Here is a 9,504-nt window from a genome sequence, read left to right as displayed (position 1 = left end):
TGTGAGGATGTGGAAGCCCTAACCATGTTGCATACATGCATTGGCATCACATTTATTTTCATGTTCATACTATTGTTATTGCACCCTTATTGAGCTTAATAGCTCATGAGGTTTTTATCCTCACCATGTAGGTATCTCATGTGCAAGAAGGAAGGGATCTTGGAAGGTTAAGCATGCTTGATGAAATGAAGACCCTAGGGAACTCATGTAATTTAGCTTGGCTTTTGGAAGCCTAAGCATGTTGTAAATTATTTTTTTTTTTTATTGATGTATGATGTAGCAAACATATTGTAAAGCTATATTTTTAATAAAAGGGGATTTAAGCATCAAGAGGGTTGTACAAGCTTTGTTGGAAAAAAAAATGGTATTTTTTATGTATGTAAGTTGTATAGGAAATCTGGAAAATTTGGGCAAAAATGCCCAAGAAATAATTTTGGGTCAAGTTGGGGCCGCCGGCAGTAGGCGTGGCCACGCCGGGGCCACAACAGGCGCAGAGGCGCACGGGCGCCGGGGCGCGCGGGCACACGGGCTCCGGGGCGCGCGGGCGCGCCAAGCGCTGCCAGCCGCACGCAGGCGCGCGGCCGGGCCCAAGGAGGGCCCAGTCGACCGTGGGGCCCGCGCGGGAGAAAAAAAAAAGGGGGGGAAATTCTGAAATTAGGGGAATAATTAAGCCCAATTTTGGGAGATTTTAGGCTATAAAAAAAAATTATAAAATTCCACGAAGGAGTCCCCGAGTGATGAAATGTTGGAAAATTGGAGGATTTTCTGAGTATGAGTTTCCCCTTAGTCTAGCCCGATGTTAAGAAGCATCTTGAGGCCCTTAGGCGGTGTAGCGGGTTATTTCTTAGTTCATAAGTAACCGCGAGGTCCTAGGGTGTTTATGGATCCTAGGTAAGCGAAGGGTCAGACGAAGCCTAGTTCCCACCTAGGGCGTTTCGTCATGAAACATAGTCTATCCTTCAAATCCGGGCTTTCGGGCGAGGAATCTAGGAGATTATCGTCGGTAACACCCGCGAGTGGGAACGGGGCGTTACAAGTATCAAATGTGGGGCCTAGCAGCAGTGGTCAATAGTGCGTGTACCTGAAGCAATTCAAGATTAAAGATGTCTGGGAGTTTATTAGTTTATAGTATTTGTCAGTTTAGTATTATTTTATATTTCAGTTGAAGAATTGTTCCTTAATCAGAGTTTATGGTTTTCAGTTTATATTGACTTGGAGTATTTATTTCAATTGATTGAGATGTTCAGTCATGGTATCAGACTTCAATTTATCAGTTAGCTTTATGTTATTTCTCCGTAGCGCCTCTTCTCGGGCAATTCTAGGAGAAGGGGGGGTTACATATATGATTGACGAATGTCTTGAAACAAGATTTATGACAATGAAAGCAATCAGAGCAGGGACAGTTTTCGATACAACTAAGATACATCTTGAAAAATTGAATAATCGTAGGGGACTTTCAGAAAGTCAATGAAACCCTGAAAGGGTTCAAGTTTTACATAAAGAACAACCCTAAAGTAGTTTCAAGATGAAACAAATGTCCTATGAGGGTGCAAAGACGATACTGTACTTATCAAGTAACTTTAAGTTATTAATTTTGTATCTTAAATATCTCAATGAATATTAATTCAATATTTAAGGGTGTAGTAGCAATTAAAGAAATGCCAAATGAAAGTACGAAAAATATTTGGAGAATTTTCCTATTTATATTATATATAGATATAATATGTATAATATAATATACAATATATATGCATGTTCGTGGGAGAAGAAACAAGAATCAGTAAAGCAAAGATGGAAGCAAAATTGGATTTGACTAGAAGAAGAGGAACTTGGCCCACCATGCTTCATTTTCTCTTAAATTTTGGCGCTGATCTCAGCCACGTGAATTGGGATTAAAATTATTAATGTAATGGGCTGCCAAATGATGGCCTTGGAAAAAACTAATTGCAGAAAAATTATGGCCGTAAACTGGCCACGAAATTGAGTTTAGGGCAATTGACGTAATAGGGTGAATTTAGTGGGTTTGAGGGCATTGTAAGCTAAATTTTCTGGAGTAATAGCTGGAGTTTTCCAGCACAAATGAGGGGCCAAATAGCACCGTTCCAAGCACCCCAAACGGGAGCCAAAGGCTACTACATGGCAGCCACATGTTGGCTGCTAAAGCCTTGCCACCAGCTGCTAACTCCTCCTTCACTTTGCTGATTTTCCAGCCATGCAAGCCTCACTAATTTCAATCATATACCAGCTGTGCATTGGGATCATGGGAGGCATAATTAACCTTGAGTTTTGGAGATGGAAATGGTGGATTTGAACCATTGTGAAATTGAAACAGGGGCAGCCGAGGCCTATAAATAAGAGGGTTGGCTAGGAAATTGAGATCAAGGGAAGCAAGGACCGAGAGGACTTTGGAAGAAGTTGGTTGTGAGCTTGAGGAAGAGATTTTGATAGTGAGATAACTCTCATTGGACAATTCAGGAGAAATAATTTGTTTAGTAATAAGTTAATTTAATTAATTTAGAATAATAGTGTATTTAGTGGGTTAATGAATTAATTCAGTGAACTAATTTAGTAAATTAATTTGGTGAATTTAGTAGTAAGGCGGTTTAGTGGGTTTAGTATATGGGTATTTAATTAATCTCTGAACCTTATGTTAAAAATATTTTGTTAAGGTAATTTTGGATATATCTAATGAGTTAACAGACGGCAAATATTTTAAGGAAAGGGTTAATATGCTTTACATGTAAATTATTTTTGTCATGGCTTGCATAAGATGTTGAGAGAGTTCCTAGGCATAGGAATGTGGATTTCTGACCGTGAGAGTCTCAAGATAAGGTCTTAGAATGAACCATAAGGGGCCACCAAGAGTCTGAGATAGGTGCAGTAGACAAGTTTGCATGCATGTTGCAAAGATAAGGTCTTAGAATGAACCATAAGGGTCTTAGAATGAACCGTGAGAGTCTCAAGATAAGGTCTTAGAATGAACCATAAGGGTCTTAGAATGAACCGTGAGAGTCTCAAGATAAGGTCTTAGAATGAACCATAAGGGGCCACCAAGAGTCTGAGATAGGTGCAGTAGACAAGTTTGCATGCATGTTGCACTTCATATATATCTATGATGTCATACTTATTAATTTATTGCATTGCATATTACCTTTACTGAATCCCAAGACTCACCCCTCTATCCCCACTAACCACACAAATAGCTCAAGGTCCTGTAAGGGAAAGGTGGTGTGTGTTAACAACTAGCCAGTTGATAAGGATGGCAATCCATGATGGGGTACGAGTTAAATGGCTTATATTTTATTATGTTAAATAGTTGTGTCGAACACCGTCTGTGTATGTTAACGCTACCAATAACTTATGCTTGTCGGTTGGGCTTATTTTTATAATAATGAACACTTTGTGTGTGTGAGACAAAAATATATTTAAATTGCAGCTTATTAACTTGTTTATAAGGCCAAGTTAGATGCGAGACTCGAGCGTCCTTCTGTTGCTTATGAGTCTTAGACCTTGAGTTCTCGATGGCCGGAGGTTGCGAAGCTTGGACCCCACCTTGGGCACCCATATTATTTTATTCCCCTATTGTGAGGGCGTTGTCAGCCTCCAAAGTAGACCTTTTAGTGTAACCTTGGGTTACAGTGACCCCAGGGGTTGGGGCTGGGGCGTTACAGATTGAAAAAGGCGATCATTAAACGTACTATGTCCAACAAGATATGGTTTCTTCTCTTAAAAACACCATTCAACTATAAAGTAGGAGAAGGAGATAATTGGATGTTATGCCATTGGTCTTGGGGTAGTCATTGAATTTCGTACTTAAGTATTCTCCACCTCAATCTTATCGAAATATTTTAATACTTTTTACAGTCTGGTTCTCCACTTCAGCTTTAAACTCTTTGAACTTTTCAAAGACTTTAGACTTGTACTTCATCAAGTACACATAACAATACTATGACAAGTCATCGGTAAAAGTTATGACATAGTTATAACCATCTCTTTCCATTACAGAGAACGGCCCACAAACATCTGTGTGGATTAACTCTAACAATTCACTGGCTCTCCCACTTTGTCCAACAAAGAGTAACTTGACCTTTTTCTCAAGAAGATAGGATTCACAAGTTGGTCCCGATTCAGAACCTACTAGATCAATCAATCCTCTTTTGGCTAATTTGCTTATCCTCTTCTCATTTATATGACATAGTCTATGATGCCATAATGGTTTAATGTTAACGTCGTCGCCATGAGAACACTTTCCGCTATTACTAGATGCAGCATTTACATCCCTCTATTTGATACTTTCATGCAACTCTAAAATGTAAAGACCATTACCATAATACCATTGCCAAAAATCTCATTACGATAATGAATATGGAATTCATTGCTCAAGAAAGAAAGTTCATAACCATCTTTTACAAGCTTTGGAATGGACAATACATTCTGCAATGCATTTGGTAAATATAAGAAGTCTTTGAGTGTTAACGCATGCCCAGAGTGTGGAGTGACAAAAATTATCCCTATAGCTAAGGGTTCTATAGTGGCACCATTTCCTACTCTAAGGGAAACATCTCGCTTCTCAAACGGCCTACTCCCCTCTAGATCTTGCATGCAAACACAAATATGAGAGGTTGCACCTGAATCAAGTATCCATGAAATAGGAGAATGACCAATCGCATTAATCATTTCTATCACAAGAAGAGATGATACATTTGCCCCTTGGTTCTCACCTGCCTAATCTCAAGCTATGAAGAAGCACCGGGAAATCCCTCTTTCGATGTCCATCCCTTTAGCAATGTAAACACTTTCCATTCAATCCCTTTTCCTTAGACTTAGAGATTTTCCTTTCCAGGCCCAACTTCTTTATCTTGAAAGAACTCTTCTTTCTAATAGAAGTTCTAGAAGAGGAAGCACCAACAAGAACTCCTTCTTTCCCCTTTCCCTTTCCATAGGCTCAGGTTGTTGTTAAACTCTTTAACAACTTGAAAAATGTGTGCACATCCTTGTTCCAAATGAACAAGGTGAATGAATCTAAAAGTGATTGGAGGATGAGGTCTACTTGTAGGTCAGCATCCATGCAGAATATTAATGGATCCAATTGATCATTTTAAGGACGTGGTCATCTACATCTGTGTCATTTGCCATTATAGACTCGAACAACTACTTAAATATCTCATATCTAGTTGTTCCTTCATTCTTTTCATAAAACTCCCTCATTTGCTCCTACTAGGCACACTTTCCCTCACTTACACCCTCAGGCAACAAGGCAGAAATAAACCTCTCAAATGAACCACCGTTATTCTTCTTATTTAAAACAACTTTTGATTTTCTTAGCCAATCCACATAGTTAGGTCCACTTAAAAGGACTATATCCAATGAGCGCGAGGTTGGGTTTGAAATACTTGTCATTTTTTAAAAACAAAACTACAGTAAATAAATAAACAATTGTTAGTTTGATTTAATCTTGCATAATCCATTTAGTTTCGGTCTCAAACCAAATGGTACCTCCCACTCAATTTTTCAAATCCCACACTTCTCAAAGTGAAAACGTGAATCCCTAAAAGGACTTGTAGTTGGTGATCGAGTTCTCTCCTACATGAATACCCCACAACGCTAGTTGTACTTGAGTGAATCTTCTTTGTAATTGAGTAATCTTAAGATAAAATTTTTGGGTATCTTTTTACTCTAGTGAAGTATAATCAAGGAATGTTATTTCTATACTCAAGTGAATATCCTTTATAATCAAGTAAACATAAACTGAAAATAGGCTAAGTCTCTAGACTTAACATTTAATCGAGTAATGATTTGTGTACTCAAGTAAGGATCGTGTTTAATCGAGTAAACTTTGCCTTGTAATCGAGTAGATAATACATTTTTCTATGGCTTAAAAATAATCAGTAATGGTATCTTCATACTCAAGTAAGCATAAAAATTAATCGATTACATAGTATATATAGTCGAGTAAAGATCAAACTTAGTCGAGTAATGCTATTTTATACTTGAGTAATACTTGTCAAAATTTGAAAAATATAGCCGCTAACTGCATTTAATGAAGGCAATCTCTACTTTTCAGTGCATTAAATATTCTTCAGACAACATATACATATTTTATGATTGACTAACCATTTGTTTAAAGTTTGCAGAGACAAAATATGATAGTTATGAGACAAAAAAAAATATTCTATTTGTTCATTAAACTGTTAGCAGCATTTAGTGCAGAAAATATATAAATATGAGATGAAACATGCTGAAGAAGGTTAACCACTTTACAAGAGCTTGAATGAAACTTGCAAATGTTAGAATTTGGAGGTGCTATGGCACACACCAAGAGGGGGGTGAATTAGTTATTTTAAATGCTCAATAGAACTTGAAATCTTTTTGACCCAATTGAGATTTTAGTGATTTAAAACATAGAACATATGAAATGACAAATGTAAAGCAAGAAAAATAAATGACACAAAGGATTTATAGTGGTTCGGCTTAAACCAAGCATAATCTACTACCTTAGCTCCTACTAATGATTTGAAACCAATTCACTAAAACCTCCTACTTACACAAGTAGGCCATCTAGCTACACAAGCTAGGAAATACAACCTCCTACTTGTACAAGTAGGCCCTCTAGTCCGCGACTAAGAAAATTACAAAACCTCCCACTCAAATGGGCCCTCTAGCTACACAAGCTAGGAAAATAAAAACAATACAAATGAAAGAGAGAAGCTAAGAGTTAACACTCTTAGTTACAAGTTCTCTCACAATAAGTACAAGGCTTAAGAATATATTAACAATAATTGAACTAAGCCTCGGAGAGAAAAATATAACAATGAAAGCACAAACACTGTAAGCTCGAATAAAAAGATTCGTAATCTTTAGATCAACTCATTCCCGTCCATTAGCCTTCTCTTGATCATCCTTGAGTTATATATGTATCCCAAGAGCCTTGCCCAAAACTGGCTGTTTTGTGACTATTGAAATTTGAAAAACTAGTCGTTATGGCTTTCTGCCAAAAGAGTTGGTCGAGAAAATAGAATGGATAGTCAACGGAATCAAGTAACAAAACAAGACATGGTCGACAAAACTATACCCATAGTCGACAGATCAAAAATATGAAGAAAATTTATAACATCATACGCACAAATAGTCGACAGAGAAATTTTGATAGTCGACAAATGCTTAGGCGTAGTCGATAGATACATGGCGCATAGTCGACAGATGAAGAAGTTTAGTCGACAGAAGCATAGAGATAGTCGACAAATACAATGACTTTAGTCGATAGATTAAACATTTAGTCGACAGATGAAGAGAAATTTCAATCCAATACATTACAACATATTTCCATTTCTTTAGTCTAAATAAATGTCCTCATTTTTTTTAATTTATATTTTACCTTCCATTTAATTTAATACATGAATGTAAATAAGAAAGTACCCCCTATTTGGATTCAATAAAAATATTTAAAAAATTAAAATCCATAATCATAAGAAAATAGAATTTTGGTTTTAGTACAAACTCGATATTTAGCCAATTTGTCATTCTCAAAATACATACCTTCTATTCATTAAAAATCGTTTTAACAACAATGAATACTAGCTATCAAAATACCGGGAGATAGTTTTCAAAATGAAAACATTTTCATATATGTCTCCTTATAATGTGTTAATCTTCTAGACTTAGAGAAATAACATTTCTTGGGCTTAACAACATGATCTTTTGCCTTTAAAACATTTTGCATAGATCATTTGGTTTTCACAAAGGACTTGAAATTGATTTTTGTTTCCAAATCATATACTTGACTTAAGATATAAATTAAATGTTTTTCATCATCAAAACCAACACAAGAGTAAAACATCAGCAAATACTCAAGAGCTTTTTGATCTTCCACTCTCATGCTTTCAAAGTCTACTCCTTGTGAGAATTTTAAGAGAGTGTATCAAATTTTTACATTTTGTATCTCTCTTTCTTTTAAGAGAAAAATATGTAATCTATATTATATTATATTTTTCTCTTGAGAAATCATTTCACATTATTTGTGAAACTTGGAAATGTTAAGACTAAACCTGTAAAAGGCATTGGTTATTGCTAAGCCAAGTATTGAAAGCCAACTTGTAAAGATTAAGTAGTTAAGCCTGCTTAAAAGCTACAAAGGTAAAACTTGTGTTTGCCAAAATTCTTAGTGAGGAACTGAGGTAGTCGACTAGGCTTTAAAGCTAAACCACATTAAATCATTAGTGCTATATTTTTACTTTACTTCCATTTTTTCTTTAAAGTTTTAAAAATGGTGAAAAAGGCTTTATTCACCCTTCTCTTAAGCTAATTGTTTCAACAAGCAGTATCAAAACAGGTCTCTTTAACAAGTTTAACAAGCCTTGAGAAAAGATCAATGGCTAACACATCAAGCAGCATGTTCCAAGAAAACCAATCTTGCAACAAGCCATCATACTTTGATGGAAGCAACTATGCTTACTGGAAGAACCAGATGAAGACCTTTATCCTCTCAAGAAATATGGAAGCATGGAGGATCATCGTGTCTGGATTCAAATGCCAACAGTAGCTGTGAGAAACACAATCATTCCAAAACCTAAAAAAGATTGGAATGAACATGACATAAGGGTGATCAAGTTGAATGTAGCAGCAAAGAACATGCTGGAGTGTGCCCTTAGCCCTTAAGAATACAATCGAATCTCAGCATGTGATATTGATGAGGAACGCCAACTATTGGAGTATCAATGCAAGGGTTTAACTAGATTTTCAAAAAAATTTCAAAAATCAAATAAAATGGCAGCAGAAACATAAACCAAAATCACCTTGTAAGACTCGTTTTTATGTCCATATGCTATCCAAAAACTAAACCATGCAATAGGGTGTTTAGTAGGTATACCTTTCAACTCTTGAAGGTTGATGTAAAGGCTGAAATCCTCTTATAGTAGCAACTTTTTGCCCCAAATAGCTCCCGAACAACTTTTCAATTAGAGCGAACCGACTACTGAAAACACGAGAGGCCTAGTCAGTCCACACTCCAACAAGATGGTGAATCCCACTACTCTCTCTTTGTGCTAGGCAAAGAGAGTAAGGGAGATCGAGGCTAGGAATGAAAGTGGGTTTAAAATGAAACACCTAATAACCAAAACAGTCTCACTGCTTTGCTTGGGCTGTTACTATAACAATGAAAGAATAAGGTGTCGAGGAAGAAGGGAAATCAAAGAATGTTTAAGCTCTAAGATGGGGAGAAGAAAGCGAGCCAAGGTTTTTGAGAATTCAATGCAACAGTTGCATTCCCATTTTTGCCTTATATATCAAATACATAAAACCCGAGTTGCCCAATCATCCTCATAACGAACAAGGGACATGCAAATCGTGATGGGGACATAGAGGAAACTAGAGGGACACACGTCATCCTCCTTTCGTCCGCTATTACCATGTGCCCTAGCTTTCCATTGCAAAAGACGACAAATTGATTGTGCGATCTGATAGTGAGGTAGAAAGAAATTGTCGACGGTTTTAGCCCCTTATCCAAAA

This window comes from Diospyros lotus, chromosome 5, assembly GCF_014633365.1.
Source record: "Diospyros lotus cultivar Yz01 chromosome 5, ASM1463336v1, whole genome shotgun sequence".
Classification (NCBI taxonomy): domain Eukaryota; kingdom Viridiplantae; phylum Streptophyta; class Magnoliopsida; order Ericales; family Ebenaceae; genus Diospyros; species Diospyros lotus.
This window is presented reverse-complemented; position numbering follows the sequence as displayed.